The sequence below is a fragment of the Amblyomma americanum genome, unplaced genomic scaffold (assembly GCF_052857255.1).
Source record: "Amblyomma americanum isolate KBUSLIRL-KWMA unplaced genomic scaffold, ASM5285725v1 scaffold_13, whole genome shotgun sequence".
NCBI lineage: Eukaryota > Metazoa > Arthropoda > Arachnida > Ixodida > Ixodidae > Amblyomma > Amblyomma americanum.
In genome coordinates, this window is record NW_027526485.1 from 2,090,741 (window position 1) to 2,102,913 (window position 12,173).

Genomic DNA, 12,173 nt, shown 5'->3' on the forward strand with positions numbered 1-12,173 from the left:
TAACTAAACTTGGTGCAAATATGAAATTCCTACGCTAGTTTCAGTAATTCCTTTTATTTATAGCTATACCTGGTGCAGTTCTGGGTAACTATAATTAACACCGTCGTCAAGTCCCCCCAAGGTCTAAATAATTGAGTAGATAGTGCGCAGTTTTTTTATGCCAGCAGGTACATAAAGCCCTGTTCTGTACGATGACGCGATTAGTTCTTTTTCTATATGATCAGTATTTATGCATGCACAGTTACATGAAAGCGTTTCTTACAAGAAACAACTAACACAGTACTGCACGTGTAGGGAATAAAACCGAGAGATTTATTACGCTCCTCAACGTCTCAGGAATAGTTTGCGACAAATGGAATCATTTGATTTTCATACAAATTACGAAGGTGAGTGATCCAGTCGCAGAAAATGTGAGAGGTCGCAAAACGAACCTTAAAGTTTATTCCCTCGTTTATGGCATCTTCGCTTTCGCTTTGGTCAAAGAAATGCGGCACTGAAATCAAAGAATTTACCTCACAATTTTTGACGACCACACTTCTAAAAAGCGTAATTTATAAATTTGTACTCAATATTTTGCTATAATTTTTCGTCACGAAACTAGACTTCAGGGATATAGGAAAGAAAATAATTCTAGAAATCAACAATTTTCACCAAATCGACCAGCTTAACAAGAGGACAAGTCGGCCTGGCTGGTGCGTGGTCAGGCGGCTAAAAACAGCGCTAAGCCAGACAGGAGATCAGGGACACGACGCTGTCCCCACTTTTCGCACAGCGCGACACGTACGTAGACGATGTACGTAGACGTACGTACGCAGACGATGAGCGCATGTCTGCTCCGACGAAACAAGGCCAGCACTTCCCCTCACTGTTGTCCCGAAGTAAAATCATTCCGTCTAGTGCAGAGTGTCAAAACTTGTTTTATTCAATGCCTAGCGCATAAATAAACGGCAGGAACGCTTTCTACATGTTTACTACTAACCATATATACAATACAGTGTAAACTATTTCCCTTTATAGGCCGCACGTGGCCAACGCGAGCTCGTGTACTTCAACAAATTACTAAGTTGGAAGCATCGACCATTGCTATGATTCGCAGAAACTGGAAACGCGCCTACAAGCCTTGAAAACCCGCGCTCAACACCTATCCGCGACGCCACTCCCCGACCTTTTGCCTACCACGAGCTCGCTAGCGACTGCAGCGCCACCTCGTTTGTTTACAAACATGCAGGAGGTCTATACAACACGAGTGGCAACATATTCAAGATGACACAGCCTTCGTCCAGGCTCTACGGATCTTTTCCAGAAAGAATGGAGGCCGTCATTCAAGCCGGTGGAGCGATGACCCATTATTAACTCGCCAAACGTGCAAGAAAAGCTCAAGTTCATACTCATATATTAGGGTACTACTTTGTGTGCACTCAAATTTTGTTACCATTTGGCGAGCGTCCAATAAAAGATTTCAACCCGCCGCTGCATGCAATTTTACTTCGTTCACAAAATCAAGATGCAGCAAAACACGCATCAGAAAACAATGCTTTTTCTTGGGCGTGAACGCTATCACAGGCGCTATAGTATCGGGGCGGTCTGTCCTGTGTGTTTCTGCTCTCTGTCCTTTGTGTTTGTTAACGCTAGTAATATGTCGCCGTCTGTGAATCACTGCCATACATCCTGCGCATATCATAGGGATAGAGAGCGAGAAGCATTTTGCGCAGAACTTCAGGCCACGCTCTGCGTGTGATAATCGTCTAATCATCGCTAGAAGCCGTCGACACACAATCAGCTGCTGTTACGCAGCAACATTAGCGAGACGGGAGTGCCAGCAGTTAGCGGAACTGCGGCGCCCTTTCCACTTTGTTTTGTACAGCCGCCGCATTTCGCCGCCAGTAGGGTTCGAGGCTATCGGGTACGCGCTCCCGTGTTCCTGCTCATATTGCTCACGATAGTACAAGACCTCGTGACGCACCCTCTGTTATCTGCGCAGGTCAGGGACGTAGGACAGGCTAATAAGCTCTCAGTTGCGAGTCACCGCTTGTGTTCCCTGCTTTTTCTATGTCCGTCTTTTGCGCCGTTTTTTCCACGATGCTTGACCAACTAGCTCAAATGTCGGTATTACTCAGGAGTTGAGTAGGTGTATGCTTCTACACAATGTCGTTACCCTACTGACCCCAATCAACACGCTCATAACATCGAGCGGCAGCCTACCAGTGGAGCGAAATAGCGTGTCCAACAAAGCGCAACCAAATGTCAACGTCAGTAATGCGTATTATAAAGTATGGAAGAGTCAACCGCGGCATTACCATGTCGTCAACTAAACTGCCTACGAAAGTGACCAAAAGCCGGCGATAGCGTGTATACTTGCGTCTTTTAGGCGATAGCGCATACGGCTCGTTCGGTCGGAAAGCCGTCGCCGTGACCTAGGATTGACCTGAAGACCTCATAAACGTGACGGAAATACTGGCACAAGTTTCGAATGAACAAAGAAATTCGCAGGAATTCGAGTTCGAACCCAAGCGCGCTGCAAACCAGGAGGGCACGCAACACATATGCCAAAAAGCGTAGTTTGCTCAAGCGTGTAATATAGAGCGGCACCAAGTGAAGGCGATGTGGTGTGTACGACAGTAAAGTGTGTCGGAGATGTGAACTTATGTTGTACTAATTAAACAAATAAGGAAAATGAGCTATCGCGTCTATCCTAAGGCGAAGCTAAGAGACTTCCTAATTTAGTCCCGCTACCTCTTTCTCACTGGTCCCTTATGGCTGAAACATGGACCAACTCACACAGCAATTCACGCTTCTGAAAGACGACAAACGCCGCTCCAAGCCTTCGCTTTCTAAACCTCCGTCGGCGCAGTTCAATCACACAGCGCTCTCTGGAACACCGAGATGAAAGCGCTGGATACTTTGTGCCGAGCGCTCGAAAAGGGACCCAACCTCTCAGCCTTGCAGCGAGTGCCTGCTGCAACGGCTTCTTGCAGCGAGAAACGGGTCAACTCACTTTTGAGCCGAAGAGTCCCGCGCAGCTAGCCTGAAAGCGACGTCGCTCCGTCGTCCCGGCCAACAGTCACGTCCGGCGCAAGTTCCAGAACTTCGGTCGACGATTTCCATACTACTTAGTCCGCACCACGCAAAAGGCATTCGCTCCATGCTCGCACAGTCGCCTGTTTCCGGCTGCTAAACTGCGCAGAACCGCGAAGACCCGCAACCGCCGACAACCAGAGCCACCGGACGACTGCCGCAGCCACGCGAACGGCGCTCAGACTCGGAGGTGTGGGCGGTAAGGCAAGTGCTGATGTAGCCCTTGCGATGACGTCACACGTAGCAGCGAGGCCCTAGCGACAGTGCAGGGGCGAAGGAAGAAGTTGCCGACTAATGGCTTGATTCCGTTCATGACCACCATAGCGCGGCAGCTTGAGCCGGCCGGCTCGGAGCGTCGCACGGCAGGCACATGGCAGTGGTTTTTCGTCTGCACTGCACTTTGCTATCAGTGGCTGCTGGTGCCGAAAACACCAGAGCGTGGGCATGAAACGCTCGAATAACCCTTTCTAATGCGCAAGCTTTGTGCAAGTATCACATGCGTAAAGTAGTAAAATTGTGCTCGTGTTGGTTCTGGGAACTGAATGACATCACTTTACAAAATTAGTGATCGAAACGGCTTTAAACAAATGGGGGTACATATACCTGTATTTGTGCAAGTGACTTCGTGAAAAGACCTCAAATGTGGTGTGTGTTCGTACCTGTATTTTTGATGTGTAACAAAACATGAATTATATTTTAAAATTGCTACAAGGATGCAGTTGACTGGAGGAAGAGGCTGGAAAGCTTAACAATGTTTAAAAAAAATTACTTCCCCGTCAAATTGATCCCCGTCGAGCGAAGCAGACCTGGGGCGGAATTACGGATCGCTCTCAATCGAAAGTGTCTCAAAAAGTGTCTCACTTGCCCCTCTCCTATTGGTCGGCCGTGGACGGCGGCCATTTTGCTTTTTTGCGTCACTGACTGACGTCGTAGATGGCCCAGAAGTGTTGACATTGGCCACCTAACTCTGCGGGCAGATTGAGACGATTTTTTGAGACTGGGAAATGTAGTCTCAACGCGTTTGAGATGCAAAATGGCGGCGGTTTATTTTGCCACACGCGGCTGGCCGCGCGAGCAACGGCGTAGGAGGGTACACGAAGACGGTTTTGACTTCCCGGACAAGCTGTTTCGTCGCCAATGTCGACTCGGGAAGAAGACTGCACAGTGGCTGTGCGACCAACTCGCCGATGAACTGGGAGGTGCGCGGACGAGTGCGCTGTCAGTGCAGCGACTCGCGGGACGGTTGGGTGCGGTTCCCGGCGATGCTGCACACAAGGCCACCTTTTGGAGTCGAAAGGGCTACTACGCCCTCAACGCAATGATAGTAAGTAGGCTTCGCCCCCCGTTTTTGACTGCATGTTCGGCTGCAAGCTCGGGCCTTGACGGCGGAAGTTCACAACTAAGCTTGTGGTGTGCTTTCTCTCACAGGTGTGCGACTCCAACATGAAAATTACAGCTGTTGACCCCGTTGCCCAGGATCGGACCACGACGCCTTTTCATGGCGCTATTCGTGGCTGCGCCACGAGATAGAGCAAGGACTGCTGCAAGGTGGCGAGTTTCTTCTGGGTAAGCAATAAGATACCCCCACGTCGGTTACAAATTCCGTGGTGAGGCAAAAATGAAAACCGAAAGAGGTTATCGAGGCTTACTTCACCTCCAAAGGGGGTGACAACTGTGTCGGTTCGTCTGAATTATTTCTAGCAAAGAAACATCGAAATCTTACATAGGTACATTGGGGCTTTCCATTCCTACTAATCACACATGGCCCTGTCGGTAATGTATTCGCACTGCACACGATGTGTTTGCGTTTGTACCATGTTTCCTCCTCCTTTATAAGTGCCCCTGTTTCCACAAAATAGTCAGTTGAAAGTTCAGCGCTTTGTGTGTGCGTATTAGTGCCTCTTGTTGACCGGTCGTCTTCGCGCGCTTTTTTTTGGACATTGCTATGAATCTCTCCAGAATGGCGTCTCCGGAGGGGTTATTCAACTCAGCACACAGCTCCATACGATCCGTCCTGGAGCGCGCCATCCGCGTGTTGGAGAGCCGCTTCCGGTGCCTGCAAACGTGCCGGACGCTCCAATACGAGCCGGAGCGAGCGGCCTTCATAATCGGAGCATGTGCTGCGCTGCACAACCTATGTTTGAATGACCCCTTGCCAGAAGAAGACGTGGATGCCGCTGACCCGGACGACAACGAGCCACCTCCGGCTGCAGTGTATACGCAAGGCGCTGTGAGCCGCCTTACCTACCTGCGGGGGAGAGCCGTGCGTCCGTTTATCGGAGAACCCGTCTCCAGAGGCTAGCATACCTGCGCACGGTGCGTCGTCAGATGCGGCGACAACTCCAGCGTCGCCAGCACTGAGCCCATCAACACCACCTCGCAGGGTAGCTGGCCAAGGTGTTCATTTGCGCAACACAGCAGTCACGGTTACTGTTGGCAGCGTCAGTCCCTCGTGTAAGTTTAGTGTTCACTTGTGTGTGAGCAACTCTGCATTGTGGCTGTGCCCTTAGCCGCAGCCCGCAAAGTGCAGACTTTTATATTTTTTTGTTTCCTGTGTGCCTACAAGGTGTCGGCGCTGAAGAAGCGCAGCGTGCACAACACCTGTTGCAGCCTGTGGGGCAACGAAATCCTTGTCCAGAGGAGCCTCACAGGTACACTGTCAAATAAAGCGATCTCTAAGGGGATGACGAAAATGCATCCACCGTTTCCCCTCTAAAGGTGGCTTCAGTGTCATGTAAGCCACTCGTCCTTGTTTCATAGCTGCACGCATTTATTCACTCGTACGGGAGACCATCTACCTCTTTTTTTTTGGAATACGGCCTATTTGAGATTCTGTGAATTTTTAATAATTAATTACATTACTGTCATGGTTGTCAGACTGATGAGAGACAATCCACACAATAAAGAGGACTTTACAGTGAAAGATCGTTAATTCGAACCTCGATAATTTGAATTTTCGGATACTCCGAACTACACTACTTGGTCCGGCCAAGCTGCATAGAGATCTGTGCATAAAAAAGCCCGTTATTTCGAAAGCGAGTCGGTTCCGCTACGGATAATGCCAACTACGCGCCGCCACGTCTGGGCAGCTTGGCACACAGCACGTGGCCGTAAAAAAGCCTAAACGAGGACAGAAGAGGGAACCAGATAAAACCGTGGAAGAATGGGTAAAGCATAAATGGCGTCGACGAGTAGGGATTGGCGGATTGACGGCAGGAGTCGTCTGCTTTTGCTGTACGAGCTTGTTTGTTTTGCTACTTTCGTAGATAGAGATGTAGCGTTAGAATAAGGTTAAAAACTGAAAAGGAGTCGCTGAGTAGTTTTCATGGTCATGCATCGAACTATATTATATTTGACTAAATACCAGAACGGAGTAAGTTGAAAATGAAAACACCCCTGAAGGTAGTTTGTTATGGCAGTGTTTGGCTTCATATTCGTTAGTTATATCGATTTTAATGGCACAAAAGCAACTGAGGCTATGATGCGCCAAACACACGGTTAGAGCTTTTGCGAAAGGTTGCGCATTTTATATCTAAAGTTTGTTTAAAACATTGGCTTCTCTGAGAAACTTAAAAATGCTTGAAACATCAACCAGTGCTTGATCTCCAAAAAGTAACATGGGGTGTAGTGGGATGTATTCATTGTAGAATGTTGTGAAATATGTTTTCCTCAGTTGTTCCAGTTTTGTGCATACAATTAAAATGGGGTTTACCATGAGTTCATCGCCACACATTTCGCAGAGAGGTTTGTCTTTTTTTTGTCAGTAAGAAGTTGTGTGTAAGGTGTGTGTGTCCAATGCGTAGTCGACACAAAATAACTTCTGTAAAACGCTGCTGATGTTTACATGATCTCCGTTCCCCCAAAACGGGTTTTATAGAATGTAGTTTGTTGTTTATCTGTTCGTCCCATGCAACCTGCCACTTATTCCCGAGTTTAACGTGCAGCAATTTAGAAAAATCCCTCTGTGGAATGCTAACTTGTTTTATATGACCAATTCGAGCTTGTGCTGCGCAAGCATCTGTTCTCTCATTACCTAAAATTCCAACATGGCTAGGGACCCAGCAGAATATAATGTTATGTTTTTGCTTTGTGATTTTAACTATGTTATGTATGATTTTTCCTATTATGGGTAGAGCAGCATTTGTAGAGTGCAGTGCTTTGAACATACTCAGTGAATCGGTGTAAATGATGCTATTTTGCTTTCATAGTTATAGTTGCTTTCAGACGTCAAACACCGTAACGCCAAGCAAATCATTTTTTTACCATACACATACGAACACGGTGTTAGAAGTACTTTAGGTGATACGACGGCGCGCCTCCGCCGTGCAACCGCCGCGGAGAACATTCGGACGAACTTCCGAGAATGCCGTGAGAGGGCGCCACTGTGTGTCGGGCCCACGTGGTCGGGCCGGTCGGGTCTACCGTGTCCCATCGCCGCACTATTCTAGCGCTATCTCCGCGCGTGGTGCTCACTCCACGTGCCAGCTAGCTCTTGTGCTGTGCTTGACATTCGCCGTCGCTTGACATTCCCCGTCGGAGAAGCGATTATTCTCACCGACCATTGCGCCCAGTCGCACAGTGATGAAAAAGTGACGACATGGGGAGAAAGTGCTTCGTTCCTCGATGTAACTCCGGTTACAAGACGTGCTCTGAGAAGGTGTCCCTGTTTGCAGCTCCAAAGGATGAGGACCGCCTTAAAGCTTGGCGACACGCCATACCGCGCAAGGACCGCTTGCTGCAGCCGACTGACCACGTGTGCGAGAAGCACTTTGAACCGAGCTTCGTCACTAAAACATGGGAGGCTCATTTCAACGGTCAAGTGTTAGCAAGTGCGCCACGAATAGCTGCTTTGGCTGGTGACGCCATTCCGACGATTTTTCCCGGATGCCCGGATTACTTGTCGAAGAAGACAAAACGAAGAAAAGAGCCTATGGATCGTCAGAACCCCGCCGCTCCCAAGCGGCATCGTGCTGTAGACGACGGCCCATTGGGCACACAGGCACCCAACGACGGCGGAACTTCAAGCGAATCCCTGCAATCATCCAGTGTGGACAATGGAAGTGCGCCTGAAAGCTGCTCAAGTTCGACCAGTCCGGATGCTGAACTCAGGAAGGGGCCTTTCGATGAAGTTTTTCACAATCCTGGGTGCATAACTTTGCCAACTGATGCGTGGGCATGCCATAAAACTGACATCGATGGGGTGCGGGCGATTGTGTTCTGTGAGGTGCAGATTTCTCGAGCCGCAGTGGTACTGCCCGATGCTGTTGAACCTGATGGCAGGTATAGCTATATGGGTGCTCCTCCTAGCCATATAATAGTAAGGAAAGCAATCAGCATCGACTCGGACCTTGTTGTAACTGTTGCCTTGCTAGGTAAGCTTGTGACTCTTCAGTCTCTTGAAGTTCCTTGCGATATAGCATGCACTGCTGATGTTGAAAAGCTGTTGCTGCATGTTCACCAGATGCGCTTGTGTGTTGGTGGACCAGGAGTCAAGCAGTACACAAATGTTCGCCCAGCTACTGCCTTTGTTGACATCACAAGCCGGTGGCGGCACAATAACTGTGCTTTCTTTGTAAAGGGTACCGAGACTGCATGCCCGCGCTGCAAGTGCCTAGAAACAACACTTCGAATGCACTACAAGCGCATGCTGAGCAAAAGTACTGGAAATAAGTCCGTACGATACGTCCGCATGACTACTGCTAAAAAGGGCGATGGTGCTCTCTTCAGGAGGGCTCAGTATGCTTTGAAGAAATCGGTTAGCCGTCTGACAAAGAGAGTGAAGGCACTGACGACTCAACTCAAGGACACTCAAAAAAAGTTATCGTCCATTTCTGATGAGGCCCCAGATGACAAGCTCCGGCATTTGAGACTTCCAGAAGGGCAGACAGCAGCTATTAAAGAATGCATAGCAGCTGCCAGATGCGCCAACAAAAAGAGCAGACGCTATACCGAAGAATGGCTTTTACTCTGTCTTCTCTTGCATATACGCAGTCCATCACGGTACTCTTTCCTAAGAGACAACAACATCTTACCACTTCCTTGCACATCAACTATAAGGAAGTACTTATCTATGGTGCGTGTTAATTGTGGCTTTGACACCCGTTTCCTCTCTGCCTTCAAAAGAAAGCTGGCGACAAAGGATAGTTTTAAGCGGCATGGAATTCTGATATTTGATGAGATCCATGTCCGCAAGGGAATGAAAGTTAATGCGAGAACAATGACCTACATTGGTCATGCGGACTTCGGAGACGAGGTACAAGCACCCAACCAATTGGCAAACCATGGACTAGTCTTCGCGTTCCGTTCTTTTGGGGAAAATTATTTCCAACCTATTGCAGTCTTTGCAAGCCGTGGACCAACGAAAGGGACAATACTGGCACAACTTATAATGAAGGCTATCCTTCTACTTGAAGATGGTGGTGCACTTGTCGATGGAATTGTGTGTGATGGTGCTGCAACCAACCGGTCAATGTGGAAGCATTTCGGTGTAACAGGAGTTCTAGAAGGCGCTAGAAATAGCTTTTTGAACCCTGCATGTGACGACCGTGATGTTTTTGTTTTTTCGGACGCACCACATCTCATCAAATGTGTACGCAATCGCCTGTTGTAGTACGAAATGTTTAGCATCAATGGGAGCCGAGTGTTTTGGTCGCATTATGATAAGCTCTTTGTGGCGGACATGAAAGCTGAAGGCCGACTCAGGGTATGTCCAAAACTCGTTTTCTCATTTGAATCCAACTAATACAGAAAAGATGAGAGTAAAGCTGGCTACTCAGCTTTTTAGTATGAGCGTTGCAAACGGCCTGCAGTTTTATTCCAAGAGAGGAATAGAGGGACTCCGAAATGTAGAAAGCACAGTTGAGCTCACAGTCAGAATTAATAATTTGCTTGATGCACTAAATCGCAGACATCCAAACGAAGGGCTGAGGTTGGGTGGCGAGGACTTTAAAGTGCTGGAGTCTTCTTTACAGTGGCTGAATGAGTGGGAGAAGGATGTCAAGGCTGGAAAAATTGATCGCCACAACTTTTTATCAGACTCAACTGCTGAAGGGTTGCGAGTGACCATACTTTCCACAATGCAGCTTTCTAAACACCTTTTGGAAAAATGCGACTTCAAGTATGTCCTGACAGCAATATTTAATCAAGATGTTCTGGAAAATTTTTTTGGCGTCATCCGTCATGCAGGTGGCCAAAATGAACACCCCTGTCTGCCAACTTTTCTGCAGCTTTACAGCATGCTGTCTATTTACAGTCTAATGAAACCGCCTAAGTACGGGAACTGCCAGTTGGAGGCTAAAGAGGAACCGCGTCTGCTGAGTCTTTCAGATCTGACAGCTGCATTTTTAGAAGATGCGCCTAGTCAGTATCGATTGGAAGAGCTTAAGGCAAAACTTGATGGCTATGTGGAGAACGAAATTGAATGCGAGGCTGTGTTTGAAAATGTCTCCATGGCGACCAGTGTGACAGATTGCATTGTTTACTATGTGACAGGCTTTCTGTCCAGGAAGCTACTGAAAAACACGGGCTGTTCACAGTGTAGACTCGGGCTGGTAGCAACAGATAATGTGGCAAGAAAGCCTGAAGCAGCTCTCGTAATGTGCAAAACCCGTGGAGGGCTTAAACATCCTCACTCCGCGCTCTTCTACTTTGTCAAGCAGACAGAAGAAATATTTCAGAAGCACGCTGATGACAAAGAAGTGTATGACATCACCATTGACTACGCGCTAGAAAACTTCAATTTCTCTTTTCCGTGTCCAGAACATAAAAGAGATATAATGGCACAAGTGTTGCACTACTACGTCGGATTGCGAATGCGCCAGTACTGCAAACAGCTCAAGAAAAATGAGCCCAACAAAAGCCAAAACCTTCGCAAACTCTCAAAGCTGGCATAAGTGGCATGCTGCGTTTTTATGGAACAACGTAATGGGTTGTCATGAGATGATACTGCGTATAGGACTATGGCTAAAGATGTACAGAACTACGTTTAGAGTTCAGAGTTTCCATGTGTGTTGTCTTTTTCTGCCGTTGCTGTCGATATTTCGTTTAAATTTATGTCACTGCCGTCTTTGTTACTTGTCAAGAACTGCTAGCATCACTGATGATTACTTTGCTGTTCACTGGCATTCGTCAAAATAAATCATGTGTATCGCGAACTCTGCCACTTGCCTCATTTCCTCTGTGTTGCGGAATCGCATCTGCAGCTTGTTTGCAGTTTACACAAGTACCAGCTTGAAGCATTAAAAATATAGATATGTGTTATCCACTCTCATGAAACTGAGTTGGAGGCATTGGGCAAGTGAAAAATAAAAATTAAAATGGTAAAAACTGAACATATCAAATCACAATGCGCCGCCCCAACAGCACCACACTCCGCAGTTCGGCACATCGCGATCAACGCCGATTTCGCGTTTAAAACCGCCTATATTCGCTTGCAATGCAAACAGAAGCGTTCAGCGACGATAACAGTGCCGTGCAACGTTAATACTGTCCGCTTAAGGAGCGTAAATCAACGCCGCAGCGCCAGAGTTCACTGGATCACCCGTAAGACGGAACGTGAAACAGGCTCGGCAACGGGCACGGGCGGCCCGACTCACGCTAACGCCATCTAGAGGCGGACGAGGGAAGTAGGGACAAATGTGTCTCGCCTCCGGGGGCGTTGTCGTATCACCTAAAGTACTTCTAACACCGTGCATACGAATACTGCAGCACGTATCATGCTTTTGGAAGCAACTAGTGTGCAGCATTTGATAGAAAATACATGCAAGCCAAAAATTTGTTGTCTCCACCCCAGCAATGTCTTGGTTACCTTGAGCAGAAATTAAAATGTGGAAGTGCTTCTCAGGAAACGCATCTAAGACTGGTTCCTTATTCTGTGCATTTTTATGTGGCTTTTATGTTCAATCAAAAGTCGGACCACTAGCAACTATGTTTATGTTGGCATTTCATGTAGATGAGTTCACCATTTAAAACAGTATTAAAACCATCTGTGCTGTGTGTTCATCTTAGGTCCATGCTGGGCATGGGAGCTATGTGCCAGTGGCTTCGTGGAATTGCCTGCTGGCATTCGGCAGCGGCTCCCCATTCTGCAAACAGTAGGC